This window comes from Lissotriton helveticus, chromosome 7 (genome assembly GCF_964261635.1).
Source record: "Lissotriton helveticus chromosome 7, aLisHel1.1, whole genome shotgun sequence".
NCBI classification, from domain to species: Eukaryota; Metazoa; Chordata; class Amphibia; order Caudata; family Salamandridae; genus Lissotriton; species Lissotriton helveticus.
This window is the reverse complement of record NC_136068.1, coordinates 1,521,561,688-1,521,579,602: the sequence shown is the minus strand read 5'-3', so window position 1 is coordinate 1,521,579,602 and position 17,915 is coordinate 1,521,561,688. Positions and strand designations below refer to the sequence as shown.

General features: G+C 41.7%; 1 protein-coding gene across 1 annotated transcript in view; it reads left to right on the top strand.

Annotated features, from left to right (window-relative positions):
• PRKCG (protein kinase C gamma) overlaps nt 1-17,915 on the top strand; it is a 1,201,807-nt gene that overhangs the window by 153,707 nt on the left and 1,030,185 nt on the right. The window lies entirely within an intron of this gene.

The following is a 17,915-nucleotide window of genomic DNA, read 5'->3' as shown; positions in this document are numbered from 1 at the left end:
TTCCATCAGAAGGCTCAGAAGGTGCTTGGTATCCTTGATATCGGCTCTTGTCTCAGTAACCAGGGATCATAAATTCTAGTTGATGTTATGGGTAAGGGTTTGAGGACAGGACACTATGGGTCTAACTGGCGGAGGTGTCCTTCCTTAATGGATCTTTGGGATGGTATAGATCTGTGGCATCTGTGAAACACATCTTTGCCACATTGGTCGAAATGATAGAAACCAAGTCATATTTAGGTCTCTAAGCCGGGAGAGTCCCAGGATTTTTGATATCCTGTCCCGGTATCCAATGGCTAGGATTGTTTCTTCCCTTGTCGCAAGAGTTTTGTCTGTGACATGGGTTGCCATAACGAAAAATAAGGACTAAGAATAGGATTCCTGCAATTAGTCCCAGGATCAGGGGAAGTCCGCCAAAAATCGAATGGACGAAATCTGGAAAAATACCCAGTATGGCTTTGAATGGTGTTAATGCCATCGAAAATACTGTCTTAAATACCTTTGAGATCCCATTGGTATCAGAAATATTTAAGATTTCATTTAGAATTTCCGCGAAATGTATGGGGGAATTAGTTGATAACAATGAATGTATCTCTGCAGTCGTCCTTGCGACTTGTAGATCATATGTTTCTTTTGATGACGAGAGCCTGGTAGGCGTCTGAAGAAGCACTGTTTTCATTCTGCTTAAAGTATCTATTCGAATAGAAGTAATTTTCAAATTGGGCCATGCCCTTGCCTCCCTGTCTGGAAAGGAGCTGGGGAACAACGAGCGTCCACAGCACTTGACCTTCGCAGTCGTAGTTACTAGATAAGGAGTCCCGGGCATAAGACTACAACATCTGCGGTCTACAATTAGAATGTAACTCCCATTATAGAGTCTTTGAAAGAATGGTTCTATTTCTGTTGCAGGTGCGCCTTGCTGGTGACATGAAAGGTTGTATGAATTCCCTTCACAGGCTCCATGCAAACTAATACCGTTACACAGAAGTGTGCCGCTTAGTGACATCGCACAATTATTGCAACTAAGAAACACTTTCTGTCCTTTATTACTGACACATGCATGTGAATAGGGCAGGTTCCATATTGTTTTAAGGTACCCCTTTCCCAATTTCTCGTACATGCCAGCCTGTATATATTTTTGGCAGTATTGAAACCTGAAGGTTGAAATTGGAATATTAATTATCCCATGTATTATCCACTCACTGACAGGTCGTTCTGACATTGTCATTGGTAATCTCTCAAGTTTCTCAATGCTCAGGATTGTATAATCAGCACCCCTTTGCGCCATACTGATTTGTCTATCAGTAAGGTTAAAGATTTGGAATAGTGACGTTGTGTTGATTAAACGCCAAGGCACATAGCCTGAACGCAGATTTTGTAACGTCCAGCCAAGCTGTACAATAGAACGCAATTGTGACTGACCGTGTTGTAATAACAGTAAGTCCTGCGATAATATGTCGATTGCTGAAGACACAATGCTGTCCAAAGAAAAAATTCTGGAGGACAGAGTCATTAACCCATTGTCCACTACAGAAAGTGATTTTTCCAAATTAATACGGTCAATTTCCCGTATTCTCTCTGCTGTTTCAATTTGAGTAACCTTCCAGGCCTCATTGTATGCTGCATATACAGAGGCTGCTATGAAACGTTTTTGACGCTGTTTGCGTGGTCCCATTATGAAATCACGCAAGTCAGCACCATCAGTAAGTAAAGTTAGGTGTTGCTTAATTTCTGCCAGTGTGGAAGTTTGCAGCCATTGAAGGCATAATTTGCCCACACTGTAGGTGGTTATTATCCCTGGGTGATGTCTTTGGGGATATCTAGGGTCTGGCCTGGTCATTTTGAACCCCTGTGTTTTATTCAGGAATCTGTCTTGACAGTTATTAGTATCTGTGGGCCAGATCAACCACTGTTTCCAATCAGGATGTGTTCTGTTTTGGTTTAATATATGGTTTACGTCTATCTCTTCATCTGTAGAAGTGTTGCTAAACATTGTTGGTTTTGGAATAGACGGTTTAATTAAATCTTTGATTTTGGCTAGGCCAAGACAGGTGGTTTGTTGAACAGTGTCATTTAAAAATATCATTTGTTCTGGGATCATGCAGGCTCTAAACAAAGCTTCTATACCCTGTACTTGCCAATCTTTTGTACCCCAAACACTTTTCAATTCAACATTTTTGTCCCAATAATCAAAACCAAAGGTATTCAATTTTTCAAAAAATGAGTCTGAATAAATCAATATTGTGTTGGTTATCATGGTCTTGGTTCCTGTCTTGTTAGACAATTTAAAATAGAATGCTTCAGAATTACTTGTGTTAAAACCTGAAAAGTATGAATATTTGTCATAGAAGGTTCTTGAGCTTCCTTTGGGAGGGGTTGCACAATGTTCCCATTGATTATAATTTAAAACATTTCTAGGCTGTGCAGATTTATGTAGAAAATGGTTACCATAATGGTTATAACAGTACATACTATCATAATTTGTAGAACCCTGCAAATAATCATGTTTGGTAAATTTAGCAGACATTACTAAGTCAGACATCATATTATTAATGCTTTCGAAGTCCCAATCATCAGCAAATGAGCTTGGTTTTGCAAAGTCACTCAATGAGATCTTAATTTGGTGTGGATATTTCAGGATTTCGACCGGACCATAAATTTCATAGTCAGTGTTGTCCCAGGCTACCCCACCAGGTATCGGATTGGCTGTGAAGTTGGCTGAAGAAAGTTCTCTTTTCTCGACGTGTGAAGATGTGTGTGGTTTGAGGATCAAGTTGATTTTCTGACTTGCTGTGTCCATTTTAGCATATTTTCCCTCAATGAAGCGTCCCAAAGTTAGTACCATGATGAGCCAAAGTATGAGGATAAATGCACCAAAACCCACCCAAAATTCAATCCATGGAGAAATCAGATATGTTTCTTTCAGTTGTTTCAAAAGTTCTTTAGCTTTATCTTTAAAGGTTTTTGATGATGGCTGTGTTTTTGATTCACTGAAGCCTTCAGAGGAATCATCGAAGTTTATGAAGTAGCCGGATGCAGTTCTGTCAATTGTTCCAATTGGTTCAGGATTTCTTTTTCTTGCATTTTCACTTGGTACTTCATTATAGATTGGTGTGTCCCTGCTAAATGTTTTTATTTGGGTTTTCAGAGGTCTGAGTTCTATTGCATTGTTGCATAGTCCTTGTTGTTCTTCTGTAGGCGTTTCGAATGTGATGAGCCTTTTCGTTAGGACCTCTGTACTGGTAGCAAACCTAGGTGTTCTGCTACTTATTGGGAGTCCACTTGGCCTACTGTTTGTTATCGGCCACATGTTGTGGTTTTACCAGGTCGATTGATACAACTCGGTTCTCCTTTTTTCCAGCAAGTGGCGGTAGTACAACTGATCTTGTCCCGTTGACAGACAAGACAGGAACTGCTTTTCTGTAAGAAGGCCCAAATTCCTTCTTTACCGCGATCTTCTCCCTGACTAGATCCCCGACTTTTGGAATCCAGACAGGTCTTGCTGGGACAGGTGGTGGTTCTTCAGTGGTTGTTGGCTGCTGTTTCAACTTTATGTTGCTCAGGTCTTTTCTTGTTTTGTTTAAGTCCTGCAAAATAGCCAAACGGTCTTTGATATCAAAGCTTTTTTCTTTCACCACTGAAGTCTGACTATCAATGTCAGAGATCATCATCCTAGTTCCAAATAATAATTCGTACGCACTGAATCCCTTCAGAGAATTTCTTGGCAAGTTATTTAGACTACGTTGGACACTTATTAGATGTTTGACCCACCCAGCTCCCGAACCTAATACCCTTTCCGCTATAGATTGCTTTATGCCTTGGTTTTTTCTTTACACCATCCCGTACCCTCAGGAAGGAAGTGAGAAGATTCCCGCTGGACTATGCTCATTTGGTCATGTTTCCCCTCAGGCTGGAGTGCTAGAGTGAAGACAATGGTCAAACGTAGCATGCTCTTAGCGTATATGCCATTTAGACTCGCAAATCTTTGTATAACAGTCCGGACGTCAGCCGAGTGCTGGTGATCTACATTATAAGTGGAAACTAGCCTGTATATGTTAATCGCAACCCTTCCTTTTTACTCTTGATTTTTTCCGGAGTAAAACGATGAGGTATTAAACTGTTTCTCTCCCCACTGCGATCTCTGTTGCAGTTTGGGCAGTTTTTTACAAACATGGTGTGACGCAGGCTCATGCCTGGCCACCAGTACCGTGATTGTAATTCTTTCAGAGAATCTTTTAGTTTGAGGTGTCTGAGACCCTCGCCCATATGTGCGTCTGCGATTAACAAGTTTCTCCTGTCCATGTTTGGAATCACCCTATCCCCCACTCCAGGGATTCGAGCAAAAGGGACGGAGTTTGCATCGATTAAGTATGTATAATTGAGTGGATAATTGATCGGTAACGCTGAGCAGTCGCCTTTAGATGACGTTTTCACTGCCAGCACTGTTTCACCGTCAATGTATTTTAATGTACGCTTTTTTCGAACTACGGGAGCCGATTTAGTTGCTGCCACTGTGGCTGTTTCAGCCAATGAATTCCCTGCAACGTGAACGCCATCACGCTGATGACTCAGTGAGTGTGTCACGTGAGTCTTTGGTAGTTCTTTTTTCAAAAGAGCTATTTGTTCCCAGAGCAGTTTCTGTTTTATTGTTGCATCTGTGTCATCTTTGTAACCGTTTTGAATCCATGTCTGCAAATCCTTGTTATATGATTTGACGCAGTAATATGAATCTGACACTATAAGTGTCGGGAATTCGCGATCCGCATTATCTAGCGCCATTTTCAAAGCTACTATCTCAGTTTGTTGTTCTGAATTAGTTTCTACTGAGTGTGTTTTTGTTAATAGAGGTTTTAGTTTACCTCCACGCCACACTTCTTTTGTAATCCCACATGTGGGGTTGTATGCTTGTTCTCCCCAAACGGGAGGTTGAGCATGTCCGTCTGTATAAATTACACAGGCGTAATGTCGTAAAGGCAGAATATCGATTGGCAGAGGGAATATTCTTTCATATTCTAGATTTTTTAATTCTTCTAGTTCTGGATCAAAGTAGTAGTACACTTTGTCCGTTGTGATTGAATTCACCCATTGTATCCATTCCGGATTCAATGTTGTTGTTGGTAAATTACACGGTGTTGTTAGTGCCTCAAAGGCTGATTCTGCTGTTCTGACTGTGATATGTCTACCGTCCGCTTGATCTTTTTCTCTAGCTATTGCGGTTTGAACTGCATGAACAATTTTTTCTTTGTTGCTGAATTTCTGTTCAGCTTCTGTGTACAAGTGTGATTTGAATGCAATTGGTACCTTTTCTCCCTCATTAGAGGTCAGGTATGTGAATCCGCATCTCCCTGGGATGACTCGAATCACAAGATTGCGTGTGTTATCACGTGTTTCTAATTTTGTTTTAATTAGCATGTCTGTTTGTAAGGATCTCAGAATTTCTGTGTGTATTTGAGTCCAATTGGTTCTTTTAAAATCTGGTTTTATCAGATCATAAAGGGGTTTCACCCTTTCTGCGTAATTTGCAATGTATGTTCTTCCGAAATTTAGGAAGCCTAGAATCGACTGTAGGTTTTTTAGTGTTCTAGGTGCTTGGATTACGGCACATTTCTCTAGGAAATTGTCAGCCAAGCTATACTTGATAACTCATAGCCTAAGAATAGGACTGTCAGATGGGCAATTCTGGATTTTTTAAAGTTGAATTTGTAACCCTCTGCTGCGAACCCAAGTATTATGGTGTTCACTCTCTTCAAGTGAGTCTCCAAGTCATCATCTGTTAAGTAAATGTCATCGACATAAGATAATGCTTCATCGTCATATAGTTGTAGTAATTCTGTTACTCTCGCTGAGAATACTCCCGGGCTGTTCTTGTACCCCTGGGCTAACCGACAGAATTGTTTTTGAGTGCCATTTATTGAGAATGCAGTTAAATATCTGCTCTCTGGTGCTATGTTTTGACAAAAGAATCCATTAGAGATGTCCAAGGTTGTTTTGTATTTTTTGCGCACTATGTTATTCATTAGTGCAGCACTGTGTGAGTTTTGCACTGCAAAAGTTTTGCAACATGTGTTAAGGTGTCGGTAATTTGGAGACCGGGAACAAAGGGTTGTTCATTTGTGAGGTGCAAGTTTCAATCACCCCCTGGTATTCTAGCTGATCTAGTATTTCATTTACCTGTTTTTTAGCTTCTTGCTTAATTGGGTACTGTCTTTGTGCAGTAGGTTGTGATTTTAACTGGATTTTGTGAGGAGGAGAGTCCTCATCCCATCCCACGTGATTTTTATATAAAGCAGGAGCTAGAGCCACTGCCCATTTCCTGGCAAGTGTGTACTTTTTATGAATTGGAATATGATTTGAGAAGGCAGGCATAATTACTTCTTCGCCATGAGGGCACTCCCTTACAAACTCTGGTGGCCAGTCTTTTTCAGCTAGAAGGATATCATAGCCCTTGGAGAGATTATCCCAAAATAGTCCCCTTATTTTCCTAGTCTTATCTCCCTCTATATGCAATGTTATTTCGTATATTTTGTGAGGTTTGCTAACTCTGGTGTCCGCAGTTTCCACTTGAAGATATTCATTCGTGTCCACTGTCTCCAGATGATTCATAAGGACTTTGCGAGCTATGCTCACTTCTGCTGCGCTGTCTAGCATTGTCTGAGCCCATTCCCCGTTTTTCAGTTGTGTCCTCAGTATTCTCGGCATTGTTAACTACCTTGATACTGGCTACCTTCTTTTTTGGAAATTGTAATTTCTTTTTTAGCTGAGCAGGTTCCTTGTCTTTGGACTTGGCGTGCTCTTCTCTTTGTTCTGATCGTCCTCTTCTTTCCGATTTCTGCGAGGAAGTCTGAAAAGATTGAGAGGGACGTGTATCAATGTCTTGATATCTATCAGGCTTTTTTATATTATCCCTATTTCTAAGGTTATATCTATTCCCAGAGGGGTCACTTTGTGGTGACCTGTGTCTCTGGTTCGGAGATTTTTCTCTTCGCCTAGGAGACCTTCCTTTGGACTGGAATTTCTTTTCTTTAGGATTGGATTGTTTGTTTCCATCCCAGTTCTTTTTTGGTGATGTAGATTTATTGTTATAAAATATTTTTTCAGGACTTTCAATCAGTTGTGGTTTTACTGGTATCCCACCTAAACTATCTCTGCCTAGTTCCTCATAGGATTTTTCTATGATTCTGGCTATTTCAGCTGGTTGGTCTGCTATATCTGTCTCTTTTAACCTCTGGCGGATCGCCACGTTTGCTGCTTCTCCTTTTATGTTGGCTAATAGTATAGCCGAGACCTGCTTGAAGTCTTTCAGTAATTTCATACCAAGAGTTAAAGCGGGTTCTGGACCATATTCATCTTGAATTTGTTTTAGCACATCTGGTATTACCGAAATGGATGGAACACCGTGCGTTTTTGTGTAGATGGAAGCAAAGACTGTACCCCAAGTGTCACAGTCCTCTATCTGTGGTGCGATTCCCATTGGGAGACAGATAGTCAGAATCCTGTGTTTTTCTAATGGAGTGGTGTCAGGAAACACCGCCTCTATTTGGGTGATTTTCTGTGCCAACCAGAATGGTATTTGTTCCCGTTTAGCCGGTACCTTCCCTAGACAGGACTGGATGTTCTGTGGTGTAATTTTATTTGTGTTCCCCTGGTGAGGGGTCAGCTGTGGAAGTTTAATCGCTGGCTGAATTGTTGAAGTCCGCATCACATATTGGACTAATTGTCTATGTATTTTTATTAATTGTTTTAGCTGTGTTAACAGCTCTGCTGCAGACATCCCTTCGATGTCTGGATGTGGTGTGTATCCGGCTAGGACCGGCCACGTTGCTCCTGGTCTACCTAAAGGACCGAGCCTGGTGATGTGATTGTTATGTTTTAGGGCGCCATCAAATAAGAGCAGGTGCTCTTGAAATTTGAGTGGTACTTCCACCTCCTCGAAAGGAGTGTACGTTTCAGGAGGTTCCTCTATTTTGTAATAGTGGAAGTACTTTGTTACAGCATTTGCTGCTGGAAAATGTATCCATGAATAGTATACCTCTGTCTGCCGATATTCGTGTGCCTCTATTACGAATATGACTGTGCCACCTCTAGGTGTCAGTCCATTTTTTATAAGTTTTAAAGTTATAGATCTCCTTTTGATGACCGGGATGAGTATTATATCCTCGTCTGCTGCCTGCATGGTAGCGTCAGCTGCTGCGAGTTCAGTTGCTAATCTAACTGCCTCTCTTTCATCCTCATTGTCTGACATTTTACTGTCCAAAAGGTTATTTTGTTTGTTTGCAGATCAGGTTTCTTGTGGAAACAAAGATTAGATGCACAATATTTTGGAATGTGTATCCTTCAACGTTGACTATACCAAGAACCATACATAGGAGTTCCCTCCTGCGAGGTCTGGCGGATATTACCTTTCACCCACTCCAGACGTCTTTGGAGTATTATGGGAAAAAGGGGTCTGAGTGAGAAAGCACGACTGAGTTACTCTAAATGTCTTACGTTAGTTTTATCGCCCTTTCCAAACGCGTTGGGCGCCATGTAGTGTAGAAACATTGTTGAGCCCGATCAAGGTTCATGCTTTGTGCTGCCCTCAAAGGCTACCAATCCTGATGACGGCATTCGTGGAAGCTTCACCACTACGATTGATGGGTAGTGAAGTTCAAGATGAAAGCAGCATCGAACAGGTACGACCTTCTGTCAGCAATGCAAATCAGAATGTCAATGGAGACAATCATGCGCACGAATGCATGATTACACCTATTTCCGAGTTAGTGGAACTTTCCCAGGAAGCTGTTGACAGTTTTTTCGAAAGCCTAAATGATATGATTTTCTCACCAGAGCAGAAATAGAGACTTTTGAACAAGCTCGCACACGGCGTTCCCTGAATTCGGCCTTCAACTTTAAAAACAAAGTCACATGAACAATCTTTCCTCCAGTTCACGGACAGCAATTTTTCAGCAGCCCCAAAATATTTTTTCATATTTTTCGGGACACTATCTTCTGCTTAAAGTAAGAACTATTCTTAAAGAACTAAGGTTTCTAAATTTTAGATAGCTTATAGACATAGCTTATAGACATTAGCTGCCCGCAGGTATGTTCACAAATACTTTATTATGTGATGGAATGGTCTCGAACTTTTTTTCTGTATTAAGAGCCATTTCATGTGTAATTCTCATATACCAAATAGCAATAATGTATACAAATGCGATTACTTTGGCATAATTATACAGCTTGAGTGCATACAATACATATGACTGCAATTTTTTCCGTATATTTGAAAAATTTCAAAATGCATTTATGTATTTTGGGGTGCTAAGGTATACACTATACTCTGTAGTATGTTGTACTATGTTATACTATGCCTAGATTAGTAAATATGACCATAGTTAGCGTGGAGTGGGTGTGATGTATTCCTATAGGTCCTGAATCGATCCCCCTATTCCTGACCCTATTCTGGTTAGTAAACTAACAAGTTAACTAGTAATCAGCCCATGAGGCAGAAAATCCCCATGATGCAGATACCGTTATCTGACGCAGTCACACTACGGCACAGGAACGTGTTATCTGATTAGGTCATAACGCTTGCGATCTAATTAGACAAGCGATATTCCTCCAGCCCCTGATAAGGCATACGGAGTTCTCATAACAAATCAAACCTATGACAACCTGGGCAAAACCCTGCGGCCATTGTTTTGATTTCACCGAGAACTTCAGTAAAAGAATGTGCTAACGAGCAAGTCGTATGACATCCTTATTGACGTATCTATGTCCATCCTTACGTCAATCTCGGCACCTTAAAGGTATAAATATTACCGATATTGCCCTATGCAAACACACGCGTGGTGACGAGACGGAGCAGCCATACTTGCCGAAGCGAAGAGCAGAGCAGACCCCACTGGCACAGCCCCGCCTTCCTGACGCGCTGAGACGCGCTGCTTTCTCCTGCCGAGAATTCCAGCCCCGGCGTTTCTGGGCAGCCCTCGCAGGCAGCCTGGAATATCGAGACCAGAGAGAGAGATACCATCCCTCATTCATCCTAACTTCCAGGTACAGAACTGAATAACCCCTCACAGAGAATTCTTTAGTTATTCACTTGGCAAAAACAAACTTAACTTAAACTGTAATTTTCTATTCCCGCCCACGTATTAGGCTTAGGTCAGGTACACGGGGTAGGCGTATTTAGAAACACCAGTTGAGTACGTTTAGTCAAATGTATATGTGTATGTAATATATTTTATTCATTTTAAAACATCATATGGCTTAGAAACCATATCAATGTTTTTACAGTATTATTTTATACTATTGCTTTTAATGTATGCACTTTACTTAACTATAAGTATTGCAATAATATCGATCCATTTCTCTTGTATGAGAAAAGAGACTGATCAATAAATAACACCTTTTTATTGAACACGCCCGTCTCTTCCTTTTCTCTACATTCTGATGAGACTAAGAATGCACGTACTGACTGAGTAAAATAAATTGCCTTTTGTTCACACGACTCTCGAGATATACTCTTGATTAGGGGAGAGCAAAGTTGTCATGTTCTATGGTTGTCAGAAACTAAATCCCTTCTTGTCTAATCAGGGGAGTTAATTCTTTCCTGAACATTCGAGAAAGTTTCTAGTGAACTCTGAGCTAAGCTGGCAAACCCAAAACTTTAAGTCTAGTATCGACAGTAGTAGACCTAGTTAACGTCTGGTCTAGGCCTTTACTATTGTAGGTATTATTCCAATGCGCAGAGCCTATTGGGATGATAGGAACTACACTACATGGCTACACTACTATTTGTTGTCAGGAACTCCTGTTCCTTCTTTGATATCCATTCATTGTCTGTATCTTTTAGCAATAAGCTCTGGATCGTCTACTGTAGACAGCTGGGGGGATCTGACTGTAGTATCTCATAAATCCTCCCAGCTCGTAAAAGGGTTAGGCATGCCTCCAAGTAGTCCTCTTTTCCTTGGATGACAATAGCTCCACCTTTATCAGCGGGTTTGATGACACGGTGTCTTTTCTTGCTGAGGGACTCCACAGCATTCCCATTAACCCTGGGGAGGTTTTGATAGGCGTCTCTTCTGAGGTTCAGTTGTTCCACCTCGTTAATGACTGCTTCCTTTCAGGCTCATACTTCTGGGGGTATTGTGGACGGAGGCGGGTTGAACTTGGTGTGATGTATCCATCCTCTGTGTCAGTGATGGGTGTATTTTGAAAAAATACCTTCACCCTTAGTTTGCTAAATAATTCAGCCAAATCACATCTCATCTTGAATTTGTCAATATGTGCTGTTGGTACATAGCCCAGTCCCTTGTTGAGCACAGCCATTTCATCGGTGGTGAGGATCTCTGTTGTGAGGTTGACAACCTTATTTACAGACTGCTCGGGCCCTGCTGCTGGTCTCATGCCCAACTCCTCGTGTTCATTCCTTCTTGTTCCACATTCTCCCATTGGATTCTCCTGCCACCACGTGTGCCACAACTGCATATCCTGCTGCTTCTCCCTAAAACACGCTGGTTAGGTTGGAAGAATGGTATATGCGGAGGTTGAGGGGGCCCGAGAAAGGTTGGGGACCATAAGGGCCTTGCAATAGAACATATGATTTGGAGGTTAGGTGGGATTGTAATACCCACCTCTTCTGTATTGTTTTTGTTTTAAGACATGGACAAAGAGGGCAGATCTTCCAAGGTCTTGGCCTCTATCCATCCTCCACAAGCATGACAAATGGACAATTGCCTCAACAGAGTGGGAGTATGCTGTCTTTTCAATCACTTGACATTGTCTCTTCTGTTTCTGGTCTCTCTGCTGATACTACTCTCCAGGTACACAATTTTTTCTGATACTCATGGCGGGCCCATCTGATATTAGGAATTGCCCCACTTTGTTCTCTTCCTTATTTGTCCGGTTCTCAGCAAACAACCCTTTGAATTAGTTGCTGGGGATCTCCCAACTGATCTTGACTTCATCCTGCTCTTTAATTCTCTTTGTCTGATTCTCCTGGCTCCCAGTTCTGTGAAAAATGTAGAACCCGTGACGCACAGCAGTCTGGCCTTCTTGGTGGTGTGAGACTACAGACAAGTTGTTGGTACCTCACATCCTGAGATTGGATGTAAGACTGTCTCCCATACCATTTGCCCCGCCGCATACATGATTTTATGTTTGGGGTTTAGTGAAGGGTGAGGTGAACCATGTATGTTTGCTTAACTTGTCTAAACTAGCAGACAGTGGAAAAGTGACTTAACTTAATGTTTCCCAAACTGTTTCATATGGCTTTAACAATGGTTAGAGACATAATAAAAATGTTGTTGTTACTTTCTTTCTAAGTTAAATTTGGGTTAGGTTGATACCCTCAACACCATGCTCAAGGGCATCAATTTACTATTGAACAAAGACATAAAGTGCCACCCAATTGTAGCATACAGAGAGGCAGTCCCATATAGATCATAGTGAATAAATAGTGAAGTATAAAATATAGCGAATTAATTCACTGATAAAGTAGTGTGGCAAGGCCTCTCCTCAGATGAGTTGGTAAAATGGACCCTTGAATTTTTGTCCTAAATTTTGACCCTTTGTCCTGAATTTTTAGTCCTGCCCAGATTTTGCCTCCATGCCAGGTGGTCACCATACCCGGAACGGAAGGCAGAATACTCTTTTGTGTATTATGAGGCACACCGTAGCAAGGCCAATGATTCACATAGATTAATTATGTGGAAGGACCACATTTTTTATGCAGCTCTTGAAAGATACAGGAGGAAGGCTATCAAGAAGGGCTACTTTGCTAATGTGTCTAGCGTATGTGGAGGAGTGTAGTCAGGGCATAAAACTATACATGTGGTGTGCAGAGGATGAGTTTCACAGAAAGGAAGCAGGGCAGGATTGAAGGGTCAGACATCCAAGTATGGGCGGGTTGACAAGACATTGGATTCTGTGGAATTGTTTAATTGCTGTACATAGGCACTGCTTAAAGAGACTGACATGTGTTGTGGGGTTGTGAAGGTGAGGTGATCAATACTTTGTGGTACATGCAGGTGGCCATGATGTATGTGCAATTTAAGGTCAGTTGACTGAAGAGAAGATCGACATAAAGGAAAACGAGTTCCGAGATTATGAGGATGGGCAACATTGATACTCTGCATAATTCATACGTTGTTCATAATCCATGGTTATAGAAGTCCTTGGGTAATGAGCACGTTTGGGAATATTTTTGGGCATGAATTGTGGGCACAGAAAGGATATATCTGAAGAAAAGTGCAATGCCAACAAGGGGTAGACTGGTGAGAGCATTTGTGCAAAGTGAGAATGATGCTGAATGACAGTGTTGGACCAAATGAGTCCTCCCAATTATAATGCAGGAAAGTAGGATGAAGAGTACACATTTTATGTGAATATGTAGGATCTGAATCCGTGCATTTTGATAGATGACTTCCCAACACCAAGCATAAAGGAAGGATTTGACCCCTGGAAATGCAAAGTTCTTCTTGATAAGGTTTTTTGAAGTCAACATATCACTAGGCAACCCTCATAAGAGTTTTTAAAAGACAGCTATTTATGAAGTAGTGGCAGCGGATAGATAAGAGCATGCACGACTCCAGCCTAGCAATTTCACAAAGCCATTGATGACTGTCACTCACTGGCCTTTGTTACGAGCACCGAGTACTACTAAAGCCATGCAGTATTACTGCATCTTGTAAAGGTTCTTCTGTTCAACATTTGAAATGGGGAATAATGTGAGTGTATTGCATCGGTTTTTGTATGTAATTCCAACATTCTGGTGTTATTTCCAGGGACACGTTCCACAAGGTTTGACCGAGCCCCTCCCCCCCTTATCGCATGCAATTTACTACATGACTCATCCTGGTACTTAGGGTCATACAACCCTACCTCTGCTTATAGTTACCGGGAAAAGGAATTGTGTGCACTGTACATGTGTACTTGAGACTTCTTGAGACCTACTCAAAAGACACGTTGCTGTGCTACTGCACGATGATACAGGCAAGGGGGAGAATCACTCAATAGCAAATGTGCTTGGAGCACTTCATTTCATCACTTGCAGCTCTAGCAATTAAGCTTGGTTTCAGCCATCTCCCATTAGCACTGCGTTGCTTATATATAGCCAATGGCATTGACGCACAGAGGAAGACGGATGATGATGGCACTGTGTTTTTGCTATGGAAGGTCGCGGGATAAGTAGGGCCTAGACAGAAAACAGAATATAGGGCTACCCAAGTACAGCCGGACCTTTCTCAGAAACATGTAATGTGCACACAGCTTTTCTCCCTTTAAATACAAATTCAAGGGTTATGCACTCAATCAGGTCCATGCTCTCCCTAGTATAAGCCTTAGTTTTCAAATCTGGTAATTCCAGAAGATCTCCCAGTTCTGATGGACGATGGCAAATGGTGATCCCAAGTCTGCAACCACGTTCACCGCTACCCCACCATTGATCAATTTTACAAACTGCTTTTTTCTTTTCATATGTTCAACATTTAAAACATTGTGCTCAATACTAAAAACCCCATTTGTATCTGTATCTTCTTCTTGCTGATCAGAGCCTGACTGATCTTCCTCTTGGATATATTTTACTACATTATCCATCTTTCTCTTGCACACTCACATAATGTCCTATTATACTACACACTGGACACTTTTGATTTATTGCAGGACATTTCTTATAAAAAAAGGCCTGATGTCACATCTATAACATTTCTTTGATTCGCTATTTTCTTCCACTTTCTTTTTTGTATCATCTTTACTGGTATTCTGTTTGACCTTTGTAGAATATTTACTTTAAATTTCTTTACTAACTTTGATTTTCCGCTGTAGCAGGAGGTGCCCCAGGGCTCCGCGTTGAGCCTCACTCTATTCAATCTCTATATGCGCCCCGTAGTTGATATATTCAAGCATTATAGCTTCAACATTGTGCCATACACCGATGATACACAGCTTATTATCACTCTGGCTCAGGATGAAGAAAATACAGTCGCTCTGTTAAGATCCTGCTTGCCAGAGCTGGCTGAGTGGATGGTCTACTGCAGTCTTAAGCTAAATGCCAGAAAAGCTGAGGTCCTTATCCAAGGGCAGCAACGATCAATTTGATCCTCTCTGTCTGGTGGACAGATTGGTGGACAGATTCACCTGAGCCACTAGCCGACCCTAAGTCTAAAGTTCAGAATCTCGGCATTTGTTGTTATGTAAGTCTCACGTTTGACAGTCAGATCACCAGACTAGTGGGCAATTGTTTTGAGATCCTGAAAACCTCATAAAAGATCTTGGGACTTCTTCTGGAAGACACTAAAAAGTCAGTAGTCCAGGTTCTACTAATGTCCAAACCGGACTATTGCATTGTGTTGTATCTAGGAGCCTCACAATCCAGATTGTTGAGACTCCAGAGAGTGCAGAATGCAACAGCTCGACTGCTGCTTAACCTCCTGAGGTTATCTCCTATGGATCCAGCTCTTGTCAATTTGCATTGGCTGCCTATGGGAAAGAGAGAGTCTTTTATACCTATGTGCTACTGCCACAGAATCCTGAATAGGAAAGGTTCTTGCTATCTGTTCTCTTTGTCAAACCTCATCGGCCGGGCAGAAGTCTCAGATCTGCAGTGGCCTCCTTAGCTTGTATTCCAACAGTGGAAGAAGCATGCATGGGAGGATGCTCTCTTAGTTTTTTTAGTGTCCAAAATGTGGAATTCTCTGCCTTTGTTATTTCGGCAGGAAAACACTGAATTAGCCTTCTGAAAAATTCTAAAAACTTGGCTATTCAGACAGACCTAAATCTTGAGCGTGCCACCTAGGTTCTTTTTCTGAGACTGAAACCTTAGCGCAGGACACTGTTAGAAGTAAGCAGGCGCTTTATAAATCACTTCATTATTAATATTATTATTAATTGGGTAAGAAGCCCTACATAAATGCTACAATACGATAGAATGGTGGCATATCATGGGAGGGATAGGTGGGAACTAGCCAGGTGTAGGATGTTGCTAGGTAAGGGTAATAGAAATGAGGAATAGCCTAGTAACTGATTGATTAATAGAAGAGCAGGATGTAGCCTGGTGAGGTAGAGAGTAAACACCACCTTTCTCTCAGCATCTGTTTATGCAAACGCACTTGGTGTTATTTCAGTTTAAGCAAAGTAGTCAAATCAAGGATCAAAAAAAGCTTTCGTGGTAGTGACAGAAGGTGTTCACAAGTGGTAACATATGCTGATAATCTGTCTTTCCCAGGGGGGAACCCACAGGATAAGCGATTGAAACATGCTGTGTGTGCATGTGTGTTGCTGAGTGCGGTGGTGGGGGAGATTGTGAGGGCAAGAATTGTGGAGGAGGCAGCACTGTTTACGGCTTAATGCTGATAAGACTGAAGTTCTATTTTTTAATCAACCATCACCCCCTAGATCAGACCTTTGGTAGCCCTCCGTACTCAGTTCACCTCCCTGCCCTGTCTCTTCAGCGAGAAATCTGGGTTTTAAAGTAGATGAGACTCTGTCATGCAAAACCCAGATAGGTCAGGTTTCCTCCACATGTTTTTGGAAACTAAAATCCTTGGATAAATTCCTTCATCTGCTACCTGTCGAATGTAGGAAAACTATTGTTCACGCATTAGTAACATCCCAATTAGACTATGCTAATAGTCCAGCCTATATGTACAGAAAGCTGTAGACAATACAGAATGCAGCCGCAAGGCTTATTAAAAACATTACCTTAAGACACCACATCTCGCCCCATCTACTTACCCTTCACTGGCTCCCAGTAAGGAAACGCAGAGAATTTAAGGCACTCATTCTCACTTACAGAGCAATAAATGGCACTGGCCCGCTCTATCTAAGAAAACGTATTAAAAAATTAAGAAATACAAGAAACCTAAGGTCAAATTACCAAGAACTTCTTGTCATCCCCCGTTTTTCCAAGGCCATACTGGGTGGATGGTCTTTCTCAGTAAAAGCAGCCACCCTTTGGAAATCTCTACCTCTATAAATCAAAAAGGCCCCATCCGAAGCCAGTTTCCGTAAGTTAGTGAAAATGTGGCTCTTCAGTCTATCGTAGTTTCTGACGGGTTCCACAGTGCTGACCTACATATTCCTTCTCTTCGCTTAGCGCCGTGACACTCCCGATGGGGGTAGCCGCGCGCTTTATAAGATGCATAATAATAATAATAATACGTATTGGAACATAGAGAACGTATGCCTGGTGGCCTAGGCTGTGTATTTCTAAACCACGATCCATATTCTTCAGATGTCGGGTAGGTCTGCGGCAGCCAGCACTACTGAACTTTCAGTACCACCGGCCTGGGGGTGACTCTGTCCTGGGCCGGACTGAGGACCCAAAAGTAAGCCTAGCAGGTATGCTCAAACCAGGCCTGCTTCCTTCCTGTTATGCTTGTATGTTATAATATGTTATGTTATGCTATAGGCCATTTATAAAGGGCACGTTCACAATGAGGTGTCTTGGTGCTAAGGTAACCATAGTCAGCCACTGAAATCCAAGTTAAACATTGGTATGTTGGAATAGCTAGGTTTTTAGAAGTGTTCCAAAGCTCGCATAGTTAGAAGATTGTCTACTTTTGGGAGGAAGGGAATTCCAGGTGTGAGGAGCCAGAAAACAAAAACTGGCCCCTCCAAGTCTTTTCTTCTTAAATCTTGGCACCAAAAGTAAGTTGAGGTGATCCGATCTTAAGCAGTGATTGGGAGTGTAGTGCTGGATTCTGGAGGACACAAAAGCAGGACTTTTGCCCTGGAGAGCCTTGAACATAGTACAAGCTGTTTTAACAACGGTTCTCTGAGCTACTGGAAGCCAATGAAGCTTTTTCATTAGAGTCTTAATGTGGCATGTCCTTGCTCTACCTCTTGCTTTCCATCTATCTATTCATTCTCCTCTTCTCTTTGTCTTCTCTCTCTCTGATCACTTTCTTTCTACCTTCTCCCTCCTTTTGTCTCCTTCC